Below are 14,069 nucleotides of genomic sequence, written 5' to 3' on the forward strand. Positions count from 1 at the left end.
GTTTGTTGGACCTTATACACACGGATGTGTGTGGACCATTCAAACATGCCACAAGGGATGCTAATCGTTATTATTTGACGTTTACTGATGATTACAGTAGATATGGATATGTCTAGTTAATCAAGCATAAGTCAGAGACTTTCGAGAAGTTTAAGGAATTTAAACAGGAAGTCGAGAATCAATTGGGCAGGAACATTAAGATGCTTCGATCCGATCGAGGTGGTGAGTATCTTAGTTCAGAGTTCCTCGACTATCTAAAGGAATGTGGGATTGTCTCACAATTGACACCTCCCAGGACACTGCAGTTGAATGGTGTGGCTGAGAGGCGTAATCGAACCTTGTTGGACATGGTTTGTTCCATGATGAGTCGAGCTTCGCTACCAATCTCATTCTGGGGGTATGCCTTAGAGACTGCCGCCCATATCCTTAATCTAGTCCCTACAAAGAAAGTTGCCAAAACTCCTCACGAGATGTGGACTGGTAAAGTACCTAAACTAGACCACATCAAGATTTGGGGCTGCGAGGCTTTCGTGAGATGCGAGACTCATGATAAGCTCGAACCCCGAAGCGAGAGGTGTATTTTCATCGGCTACCCACAACAATCCTTTGGTTACCTCTTCTACAGACCTAGTGACAATGTGGTCTTTGTAGCAAGAAGAGGAGTCTTTCGAGAAAGAGAGTTTATAAGCCAAGGAGACAGTGGGAGGCAAATTGATCTTGAAGAAATTCAAGAGTCAAGTGGTGAAGGAACTTCAAACTCTAGCCCTCAACTTGAGGAGGAAACTCCTGTTGAGCCAATTGACGAATCTGTACCTCTGAGGCGTTCCACGAGAGTTAGGAGTGCACCTGAGCATTACTATGGATTCCATATTACTGCAGAAGGTGAGACACTAGTAAGTCAAGATGACCCTAACAGCTACGAGGAAGCCATGGCAGGCCCCGAGTCTGCTAAATGGAAAGAGGCTATGGATAGCGAGATACAATCCATGTATGACAATCAAGTTTGGAACTTGGTTGAGAATGTACCAGGTCGAAAGACTGTAGGGTGCAAATGGTTCTTCAAGAAGAAGACCGACATGGATGGTAAAGTACACACTTATAAGGCTAGACTGGTTGCAAAGGGCTTCTCTCAAATTCCTGGAGTGGATTATGATGAGACCTTTTCTCCGGTAGCCAAGATTAAGTCTATTCGGGTTCTGTTAGCCATAGCCGCATTTCATGACTATGAAATTTGGCAAATGGATGTCAAAACCGCTTTCCTCAATGGGAAGTTGGCTGAAGATGTTTACATGAGTCAGCCAGAGGGTTTTGTCAGCAACGAGTACCCTAATAGAGTGTGTAAGCTTGAGAAATCCATTTATGGATTAAAGCAAGCACCTCGCAGATGGAATCTTTGCTTTGATGAAAAGGTCAAGGAATTTGGCTTTTCTAGGAGTGAAGATGAATCTTGTGTATATGTCAAGGCTAGTGGGAGTATAGTTAGCTTTTTGGTATTGTATGTGGATGACATACTACTCATAGGAAACAACATTCCAACCCTGCAGGAAGTAAAGTCCTGGCTTAGAAAGTGTTTCGCTATGAAGGACCTTGGTGAAGCTGCCTATATTTTGGGGATAAGGATCTTGAGAGATCGGAGTAAAAGACTAATTGGACTTAGTCAAAGTACCTACTTGGAGAAGGTTCTGAAGAGATTCAGAATGCAAGACTCCAAGAAAGGAGAGTTGCCCATCCAGAGTAACGCCAAGTTGAGTAAGACACAAAGCCCTAGCACTGAGGCTGAGATAGCAGAAATGAGTCGAGTACCTTATGCTTCGGCTGTAGGTTCGATCATGTATGCTATGACGTGTACTCGACCTGATGTAGCCTTTGCCTTGAGCATGGTTAGCAGGTTTCAGGGGAACCCTGGCAAGGCACACTGGACTGCGGTAAAGAATATTCTCAAGTACCTACGAAGGACTAAGGACTGGGTCCTTACCCTCGGTGGGAGTGATGACTTGAGAGTTGTAGGGTATAGTGATGCTAGCTTCCAGACTGATAGGGATAACTTCCGCTCTCAGTCGGGCTGGGTCTTTACCCTAAATGGAGGAGCAATTTCTTGGAAGAGTTCCAAGCAAGAGACAGTGGCAGATTCTACTTGTGAATCAGAGTATATTGCAGCTAGCGAAGCGGCAAAGGAGGCGTTATGGCTGAGGAACTTCATTGGAGACCTTGGAGTTGTACCAGCTATTAAAGAGCTAATGGAAATTTTCTGTGATAGTGAAAGTGTTGTTGCCTTAGCCAAGGAACCAAGGGATCACGGGAGATCCAGACACATCGACAGAAAATACCATTTCATCAGACATCGGATCGAAGAAGGACTCCTCGTGGCAAAGAGGGTATCATCAGATGAGAATCCGGCAGATCCCCTCACGAAGGGACTGACTCGGGTTAAGCATCTCCAGCATGCTCGGAGCATAGGGCTGAAGGATGATATTAGATTTAGTAGTTAGATAATCTCGAAATTTGTAAAGTGTAATTGACATTTGATGATGAATAAAAGTGTTTTATTTATGAGTAAAGTGTTGCTATCTCTTGTCGATCGTTTACTATATTTCTTTTGCATGTTTTGACTTCCAGAATAATTTTGTTTGGTATAACATATTATTCAAACCTCCACAGTCGGTCATATGTCGGAAGTAGGTATGAATCAAGATTGTCATGTTTGGTTGTAGAGGTCTTGGACAAGGCTACAACAATCATGAGTGCTCATAAGTTCTGAGCATTGGACTCAACCCACGCTCACTGGAATCACTTCATGGAATTCTATCTCGAGTGATCGTGAGACGGTAATATCATATAAATCTTTAAACCTAGAGATATGATTTGTTACTTACAAGTTGGTTATGCATTGATTGTACGAAAAACGCATTGGTAACTCGATGTTATAAAATCGCGCTCTTATGTGTAATTCAATGAGTAGTAGAACAAACATATGAGTCGAAGTTTATCTGTTCCTTCTTGGATTAGAAGCTGATATCTGGGGCCCTCGATGATTTTGTTTTGACCTATGTACCGGGCCCGGTCAGAACTAAATTGATGTGTTCAATAAAGTTCTTTGTCAAACAAATCGGAAATCGGGAAACAAATTGTTGGACAATAAGTAAGACATTGTTCCATGTATTTGTCCGACTAATATCTAGAACAGAGGATTATATGATCACTTATCTTAAATGGTGTACCATCATCTTCTCAGTTTCGAGAAACCTTGAAAAGAGCTACGATTGCCGATTGGTTCCTGAAGTCATACTTGCAGTAATAGTTATTAGACTTATCCAAGTGGGAGACTGTTGGATAAGGTGTCTAAGTCCATAACTATTTCTGGTATGTACTTGACCCGACCCGGCATGGTCCATTTGGGTTGCATGGCACCATGCAATTGGATAGACTAAATGAGAGAAATAACACTTGGAGATTATTAATATATTATAAGTTCTAATACATTAATAATATTATTTGATTAGTTTGATCAAGAATTAATTTAGAATTAATTAAGTGATCAAAAGATAACTAATTAAATATATGGGTTGATTATGTAAATCATCCATATCTTGTATAGTGGGCTAAAAGGCTCCATGGACTATCAAGTTGGGTTCCACCCATAGGATGCTCCATGGATGCTCCATGGGAGTTACAAACCCATGGGTCATGGAAATGAAGAGTCATGACACATTAGGGTTTAACCCTAGATGTGTCAACACTATATAAGTAACATGTTCTCCACCCAAAATCGGCTACACTAAGAATCAAGAGGGCTTGGCCGATTTTGAGAAGTGAGTATTCTCTCATAAGTTCTTCCAAGAGCATTTGGTGTTGTGTGAAGCATTTGAGGCATCACACTTGGGGTGCTAGGCTCACAAGGTTTCAAGGAACACAAACAACAACAAGGTAAGTTATTCTATCTATACTTTATGTTAAAATTGTTCCCCATGTAAGCTAGATAGGAATATAACCTTGGAATTCAACTTTGCATGACAATTAGACAAACATAGATCCAAGGTTATTAGGGTTGCATGTACACTTAGGAAGTGTTAGAATGCTCAAAACCCATCAACTCTATCATGCAAACCATCCCTTGGGTACCCACCCAACATTGGACCTTGGTCCTGAATATCATACTGGAAAACAGTGCCTAGGGCTAACCCCTGGGTCTTCCTACTCATAACTACATGGGCCGGCATTGTGGCCATAGACCCATTCACACAAAGGGAAACTCACCTCGAACTGCTAAAGCTTTTGATAACCCTCTGGCTACTATCGAACAACTCTCTGAACCGCTGCTCCTCTAGCTCCCCGAGCTACCAATATCAATACAAACAATTAGCCTAACTGTCCTCCAGAAGTCAACTAGGTCAAATCTGGTCAAGGTCCGGTCAAAGTCAACGGTAAGAGTCAACTTCCAGTTGACTCGACTCACCGATTTGTTCTACCAACTCATCGAGTTTATGCTCCTCAAATGTCAAAACAACCTCGACTCAATTCGTCGAGTCTATCAACAACTCGATGGGTTCTCCTTCAACTAAACATTTCGTACCATCTTCAACTGACTCGTTGGGTTGTTCTACAACTCGCCAAGTCCATCTTCATAAGCTAAGGAGATTGCCTTAGAATCTTCGAGTTCCTCCTTGAACTCCTCGAGTATCATGATCTTCATGTCCATTATGGGCACAAACTGGCTGAGTCCTTCTCTAACCCTATACACTGATCCGACTCTTAAACAAAAGGGTTTGGGTTTGCAACCTGACTTGTCGAGTCCAAGAACTGACTCGTCAAGTCCATCTTGCGATATCCTTATTCTACCAATTCTAGTCCATCCCAACACCTCCAACTCATAGATATGGACTCCTTATGCTAGCATTGCACGTAAAGTTGCTAACTTTACCTGCATACAAGGTGCTATGAGGCTAGAACACTTAATCTAAGCTATAATGAAGGCCGAGGTCATGAAATGGAGCCATGGTTGGGTGAAGATGCCCTCTCAGAGCTTCTAAAGCTCATAAATGCTTAGACATTAAGTCCCTCTTGTCCTCAATGGCTCAATATTCAGATTGACCATGGAAATGGTCCAAATGTGGCAAAATACAAGCTAAGAAGAGGATATAGATGAATAACAGCCAAGGCATAAGCCTTTTACATCAAAGTGGTCTGAAATGCTACCGCAACTCTGGATCTAAAGCTTCTTCATGAACCCCCAAGGCCCTTCTTCCTTCTCCAAGTTTCAATTCACTCTCAAGGCAAAATCTAGCTCAACAATGGATTTGGGTGGCTAGGGTTTCGAGTTTTGGACAATATGTGCCGCAAAATGAGCCCTAGGTACGAGAATGAGATGCTTAAATAGGGTACCAAGTCCCTGAATTAGGGATCCCAAACCCAAACCAGACTTGCTGAGTACACTCTCCGACTCGTCGATTTGGTCACTTAACCTTGCACACGGATCCCGCTTCGATTCATCAAGTTCATCCTTGGACTCGACGAGTTGACCCCTTTTGACTTAGGGTTCCTTTCCTTTCTTGGTCGATCTGATTTTGGGTGTTACACTTACATATATTTTATGAACTGATGCGTGCACGAGGGTCAAACTTTTTTTTTGGATATTCTGATTAAAAATTTGAAGCAGAAAAATAAGAAACAGGAACAAGAACACAAGAACAAATATAAATTGTTCAACAAGAAAACAAGAAGATATAGTTTTTATTAACAACCTAGACCTTTAGATGAAGTATCGATGAAAACAAATAAAGACTTATTGATTTGAATTCGTATCATAATAGAATACGTATCCTAGACTTGACAAGGGGGCAATTAAGCACCTCAAAAGAACAACGTTCATCAAATTCAGTTCATTCAACTATATCCAAAAGTTCCAACATAAAGACTATTTATAGTCTTATAATGCTCACAAAATAAAAGGAAACTAATAGATGAAAGGAAATTATTAAACAAAAAAAATAAAAAAGCTAAAAATAACTACCAAAGCATGTCTAGAATATTCCAAATTTAACTAACATCTGTGTTTCTTTGTGATTTCTATGTCCTAAACATGTTAAACCTAGTGTAAAACGAGTTAGGACATGAGTACTTATGATCTAGGAGCTTGAATGGTTGGTTTTGGCCAAGAACACTAGTATGTGTTCTTGGTGTTCTTGGTGAAACTTGAAGATCTACACAAATGGAATGATTCCACGGATGAAATCATGTAAGATCACTAGTTCATGTAAAATATGAACTAGTTAGGACAAGAGACTTACGAGGTTTGAAGATCGGGGACGAAGATCAGGATGATACTTGAGAGGATTTCAGCCAAGGGAAAGAAAGGAATGAATAAATGGCCAACATACCATCATATAGGGTGGGTTTTACGGCCCACATGCAGTTTACAGCTGTAAACTCCATTATGGTGGCCGTGAACTCCTTTTCAAGGGGTTTCAAACTTGTTCTTTGTGCTATAATTTCAGCAGATAAACCCCGACACTTATCCCTTAAGTGTACAAGGATCAGAATGCTCAAACAGACTCCAAATTGTGCTAAATAATAGCAGGAATGAATTTGACTTTCAATGAAGTGTTTGACTGTACATGATAGAATATTTCAGGTTGTCACAATTTCTTCATCCTCTATGTATCATATCTCTATAAAACTACTATGGACGTCCCAAAATAATATGAAAAACGTCTATTGGAAGCATATCACACAAGACTTCATCTTTATACGATCCCATCACTATAGCAATTCGAAAATGTTTTGTTACCTTCACCCTTTCCTCATCATCTAGCTAATGAACTACATATGGATTAGGATATTCAACAATAGCTAATCCCAACTTCACAACCATCTCAATAGCAGCAACATTCGCACAACTCCCACCATTGATAATTAAGCTATACAACTTATCCTTCACACAACACTTTGTATGAAATAGTTGGCTTCTTTAATCACTATAAACATGCACTATCTGTGTTTATAATGATCTAAGAACCAAAATTGCTTCACATTTTGGTGCTATGTACCGCTCCTTTTCTTCTTCCTCTTCGCGTTTACATGTTTCTTCAAAAGTATTATTTATTCTTTCTTCGTACACAAGTAACTCATCTCGAATTTCAATAGCATCCCTCAACGTTACTACCCTTCTATTTGGACAAACATTTTGATAATGTCCGAAACCTTGAATTTTAAAACATCGAAATATTGATAAGTTGGCCTTCTTCGTCTCTTTGGCTGGAATAGTAGATTTTGCACCCATAACTGAAGATCCATTCACATCCACAGAAATAAAGGCATCAGTCTTGGTGTTCGCAACCTCCAGTCTAGAATTTGCTTCATAACCTCTTTTTGTTTGAATTTCAAATTTCAAACAAAGGCTACAAAATGTATCAAACTCAAAAAAGGGTAAGTTCCACCGTACCTAAGATGTTATAATTCAACACACGAAGAAAACGAGCTATCTTTTGTTCTTCCACCTCTTCCATGTCTCTGAACAGTGTTAACTTCTCAAAATCATTAATATATTCACCCACACTCAATTTCCCTTGCACCAAAGTCTCCATCTTCCAATAAGTGATTTTCCTATGATGAAAGACACCCAAGAAACAATATTTTCTTTTCTTTCACGAACATGCTTTCCCTTTAAAACTTCATACCAAAGTGAGGCTCCTCTACTCAACTTCAAGATTGCATATTTGCAACACTTCTCTTCGTCCAACTCCTTGTACTAAAAAATTTGATCAATCTTTATATCCCACTCCAAATAATCTTTTGGATCGTCTCCACTAGTGAACTTGGGCAATTCGTTTATCATGTAATCTTCTATAATTCTTAATGGTCCACGCCTAGGTTATCGTCTTTCTTCCTCTTGCAATCCATGCAAGGCTTCACGCAAAGCATTAATGGAGTGTGGATCATCAACATTCATGGTTACTAATGCGATTTCAATCAACAACATTAGGAAGATCTAGGGAAAATCAAAATGAAAAGCACTGCAACAATACGAACTCCACCAAAAAAAAAAAAACAATTCTTTTCGAACTTTCACGGCAGCAAACGAAAAAAAAACTTGCAGGTTTTGGAGCTCTGATACCACATATGATGCGTGTATGGGGGATAACTTCTTTTTGGATTCTCTGATTATAAAATTACAGCTAAAAAGTACGAAACAAGAACAAGAACATGAGAACAAAGATAACATGTTCAACAAGAAAACAAGAAAAAATGGATTTCGATAAACAATATAGACCTATACATTAAGTATCGATGAAAACAAATCAAGACCTATTGATTTGAATTTGTATCAAACTAGAATACGCATCATAGACTTGACAAAGGGGTGAGTACACAACTCAAAAGAACAACGTTCTTTAAATTCAATTCATTCAACTATATCAAAAAGGTCCGACATAAAGAACTATTTATTGTCTTGGAATGCTCACAAAATAAATAGGAAACTAATAGATGAAAAGAAATTAGTAAATAAAAAGAACTATCAAATAAAAGCTAAAAATAACCCCAAAAGCATGTGTAGAATAGTTTAGCTATAACCGACATCTTTCACCAAGCAAATTCCATTCAAAAAGCCCTTAGAAGTCGATGGTTAGCATCGAAAGTTCCAAAGTGGTTCGCATTTGGTATTTTTTCGAAAAGGTTCTCGTTCGCATCCAAAGACTTCAGACTCTGATGGATTACGATCGATCGCACCCAGTCGCATCTAATCACAACGATCCATTTCATATCGAACATCGTATTCGCATCCATAACCCTTCGCTCCCAAATGACCCTTCGCACACAAATGATCATTTGAACCCAAAGCTCCCTCCTCGCACCAGATACCCATCTCGAAGGTATTCCCTTCGCAGCAATGATCCATCCTGGAACTTACGAGACGGCCATTCGCATTCTCATCATGAACACAATTTAACTTATGACATGTCTCTAAAGGCAACTGATATCATGATCAAAAACACTTTTGAGCATAAATATTTTATGATCATGGTTTAATTTAGTATTTGTCTAGAATATGCAATCATACAAAAAGAAAATTTGTAACTATAATTATCTTATAGTCATGGTTATATATATATATATATATATATATATATATATATATATATATATATATATATATATATATATATATATATATATATATATATATATATATATATATATATATATATATATATCGACTACAACTAGAAATACCGTTGTATAGCCACATTTATATTCTATGACTACAGTCTCATCTAGAGTTCTGTTTTTTAGTCGAACGGTATACATATCACGAAACTTGTTAGTGGTCCGGTGGTTGGTACACCATTACCGTACACACCATCATCGATGCCATGATCATGGTTTCCATGGTATATATCGTTGATGGCCATGCCTAATGAGGAGTAATCCTTCCTTCTCTCTATCTCTATCTTGTTTTTCTTTTCTCCACTCCTCTCTTCTTTTCTCTTTTTCTTCATTGGGGTTACATCAACAACGAACATTACGGGTTTATGGTGGTGCTTTTTACTGACCTGGAAGCTCTCCATGCTTTTTGGCGTGGGGAGTATGCTAAAAGTCCCTAGACGTCATGAGTTATGTTAATTGACAATTCCAAACTCCACTTCTACATTCAGTTTATTTACTTATGATCTTCTTGAAACTCTAAAAAATACTTTAGACACTTTAATTATTCTATAGTGTTCATTATAAGAAAAGACTAGGATGTTTTGGCCAATCCGAAACTTGTTGTTTTCAAAGAATTCATTAGCTAGACGTCTGCGGACTGATTTAATATGCAAGTGTACGTAAACACGTTTTGCCCGTGTAAATGAAGTGATCCAGGACACAAGTGTACCTATCGGGGTTATCCAACAAAAATTGCACTACAATTTACTAACCTTTCTACGACAATTAGAGGTGAATTAATTAAGGTCATCTTCCATATTAAAATATGGTTTAAAAGAAAGTAATCAGAAAACGAGTTGGTAGCTGTACACTAACCACTCCTTTAATTATATTACTTAATTAAGGCACTTTGAATAGTTTATATGACCAATTACTACTTTCCCTTTTGTTTCAGCATTAACAGCTATCCAGTCCTTAATGTAAAATTATTCGCACAAACTCCAAAAGCAAAGTTATGTTCATCACTAGAGAACCTCTTTGAAAGAACAAGTCCAACTGCATATTATATTCAATCTTTTATCTAACAAGATAGAATCACAAGCCAAGACAACCACGGCCGGCATATTAGCAATTTTATATTGTTTGAGGAATCTAGCATGATACAGATCTACGCCATCCGGTTTCCTTTAATTGCAATGATCCCTGATAATTAAATGAATACACATAAAATTGAAGGGCAACAAATATATATACATAAAAATTTTGATTAAGCGTGTAACGATGTTTTATGTTTGTATATGAGTGTTAGAAAACAAAAATACTGCACACTCATATGACTGACTCAGAACAAAATTTCATGTTTATAAATGTGTTGAAATAATATTATGGATAGTTTCGCACTTAAAAGTGTAAAAATTTAGGCAATTTGTAGTCTTTTAAGATTTAGCAATAATTTGTCACACCATAGTTCTCACAATACAAGTTCATAATTTCGTACACTTTAAGTTTATGAATACGTTAGAAATATGTTTAGTAGCTTGAATTGTCCTAATGATAATATAAAATTCAGTTGAGACCGAAGTTAAGTGCTTATGATTAATTTGAACTCTTGGATGTGTTTTAATCCAATGTTGTGAAAGATAAACAAAGTAAAATAGAGGATGAATCAAATAAAACGAAGAACTCGGAACTGTTTAAAGAGATTTATTCTGCGTACAAGTGTCTTCAATAACATTAAGTACGCTAACAAGAAATATCAATAAAAGCGGATAATAGACATCCATGTTGCTACATGCATGTTTGTGATACTTAAGCGCATTTTATGGTGATCAACAAGAGATGAATTCTTTATCAGAAGGAGATTCTACGAAGTTAAATATAGAGTAATGGCTGGTATTTCTTTTTTACTTGTGTGGTAGTGTTTTATGCTTTTAGCGCAATCTAAAAGTCAACACGAAACTACACACTAAAACAAGAACATCCGTCGATAATGGATGCTGTTAAGCTTCCAACCCCTTAGATGTAGTTTCTAAAGCCTTATAAATAATGAAAAAAAAGAGTTTGTCTCAATTGAATAGCCTCCATAACTGTTGCAAGTTAAGTGCGTATATGTGCGTTTGTGTGTGTATGAGAGAGAGAGAGAGAGAGAGAGAGAGAGAGAGAGAGAGATCCGTTACACTTCGACAAGATGGCATGGGTTTCAAGAAAAAAAGATAGCTATGTTGAAAAACTTTAATGAGGAAAACGTGCTCCTGTTCTACATGGTAAAAAACTAAAAAAAGAAATAGCAAATTTGGTAAATTTGGCAGACATAACTCCCATATAATCTTCAATGAGTTCTCCCAGGGGAGGAAAAACGACATTGCATACATAGTAGTCCAGAGAAATTAAACCAGTTGACAAAGATAATGATCATTAATATGTCTGTGTATTCATATAAGATAAGATTAAATTTAATAAATTTAATTTACATCTCTAGTCGATTAAAGTACCGTTTATAAACAGTAATTAACAAACAAGAAGAATCTCACTATCACTCGGTCCTCCATCTAATTAGATTAAACTTGAATATGTTCCGTAAATATCTGGTACTATATTTATTGCTTGTACTGAAAACGATGCAACAAAAACAAAAAAAACCAGTGCCCAAAAACCTTGATTTCATCATGTTTCATCATCAGGAAACAGCAAGTCTTAGTGTCATAAAGATCGACCACGACACAATCTGGAATTCCCATGTTAATGATGTAATGAGAGTGAGAGTGAGATGAACAAAAGAAACTAGTTCCATGAAAACATGTTAAGCAAAAAAAACAAATATAGAAAAAAGAAAAAAGAAAAAGAAAAATGGAAGATGGAAACCCCAACCATTACAAGAGAAGAAAAAAGAACATTATAACTAAATTGTTGCACATATGCTTGCTGACCTTTGTTTATAATCGAAATGAAGCTATCTAACTAGATCCAAAATAAACAAACAGCCACTCAATCATCGGATCCAAATCAGAATGGATTATTATTGTTCGATCGTCCACCTGAACTGCTTCCTTCACCCCATCCATCCACAGGTAACTGACCATTTGGAGGCATGCTCAACGGTAAGTTGAAGAACGGTAGCCCAGAAGACGGGTCTGGAAAAGGGTGGTTGCTGTTGATTCCACCACCGCCGTTGCCGTCTCCGTGAGAAGATGGTGGTTGAATCTGAAGCCCATCAACTGCCGTCGACTCTTCTTCTTCGAGTGGTAATCTCTCGTAGGCGACATTTGTAAAGGAGGAAGCGATAACGATGACTGGGCCAGCAGCGGTCAACTCTCCCATCACGTTCCCACCCACCACTTGTCCCTGTCCGCCGGCCAAGAATATGGTAAGGCTGGTGGCCCCTGGTGGTGCAGGCGGAGGCAAGAAAGAACCCGACAGAGACAAGATCTCAAACCGACCTTGGAGAGCTATTACCGACCCCGGAGCTGATGGCTGCCGGAGACTGACGTTGGTAACGGTGCCGCTTCCAGATAATATGCAGATCCCGCGTTGCCTCCGCCTTGCATACGTTGCTATAGATTCAAAGACATCGTACCCGTTACTGATTTCCAATATATGAGCTCTGAGGGTGTTGGCACTCTCTCGAGTAATAATGACCGGAGGCTTTGGCTTGTTCTTTGATCCTGGTGGACGACCTCTTGGCCGTCGGCCAACTATGTCGCCTGGTCCACCGCCAGCACCACCACCTGAGTTAGGAGAGATGAGGTCAAGACCCTGATTGTCGCCACCGTCATCCTCCTCATGATGCTGAAAGTTGTCGGAGAAAAGCTGGTGGTGGTGATGCTGTTGTGGTTGACTGGTTGGAAGTTGCAAGTCAGCACGATGGAGTTGATGATGAATATAACGAGAAGCTGTGCCTAAATCTAAACCCGCCATGGATTATACAATTTATGAAAAGAAAACACAGTCAGAAGCAACAGAAACCAAGAAAATTATAAAAAAATGAATGTTTATTTAAAATAATAAGATTATATAAAGGAAATTATAGAAAAACAAAGATCTGGATGGTGAACCCTAGAGATTAGAAAACAAAGGGGGATATGATATGAGTGCAGCGAAAGGGAAGAGAGAAAGAGGTGATAGGGGGACAAACGCAGTCATTTCTCACAAGCTAAAAGTTCAAATATACGCATAAACAATTACAAACTTCATATTTAATACTTTGTTTTTATATCAATAATTTTGATGGGTTTCAAGAAAGGGAGTGTTTTCTTTAATTTAAATATTGATTTAAATTATTTGTTTGATCTAATGAAAACTAAAAAGATAAATCTTTGAAATTGGTATAAGTAGGTTGTAAAAAAATGTAAATAGTATTAAAAAAAGTTTTCAATTTGTATTCAATGTCCAAAAATCAAAAAAATAATCATGGTTTTGGTTTTTGGAATACTTGAAAGGACCATTTTGCATTTTTAATTTGATTTTTGTATTTTTTTTTAAATATTTTTAATTAAAAATAAAAATTAGACACATCTCTCTCTCTCTCTCTCTCTCTCTCTCTCTCTCTCTCTCTCTCTCTCTCTCTCTCTCTCTCTCTCTCTCTCTCTCTCTCTCTCTCTCTCTCTTTGAGATTATTTACTTTCTATCTTTGATCTCTCTGCATAGTTTGTTTCTTAAACCCAAAAAATCAAGGCACTTGATGATGATTTCATCCCACTCATTTTACACCCAAATAAACGGTGGAGATCAATACTTGAATGGAAAATTCATAGGAAAATTAGAAAGTTGCAATTAAAAAAAATACACACATATGAATTCCTCATAAACAACCTTACTCATTGATAAACCCTTCTCTAACGTTATACCGATTTGTAGTTATCTAAAACAAGCGACACATGTAAGTCAATAATATTTTTAGCCCGCCATGCATTTGTTAAAATGCGAAAGAA

At 38.0% G+C, this 14,069-nt stretch overlaps 1 pseudogene; it reads right to left on the reverse strand.

Moving 5' to 3' along the window:
* Window positions 1–11,904: 11,904 nt before the first annotated feature.
* On the reverse strand, window positions 11,905–13,313 carry LOC145001636 (AT-hook motif nuclear-localized protein 23 pseudogene; annotated as a pseudogene).
* Between the last annotated feature and the right edge of the window lie 756 nt (window positions 13,314–14,069).

The sequence above is a fragment of the Lactuca saligna genome, chromosome 6, assembly GCF_052625555.1.
Source record: "Lactuca saligna cultivar CGN05327 chromosome 6, ASM5262555v1, whole genome shotgun sequence".
In the NCBI taxonomy this organism is placed as follows: domain Eukaryota; kingdom Viridiplantae; phylum Streptophyta; class Magnoliopsida; order Asterales; family Asteraceae; genus Lactuca; species Lactuca saligna.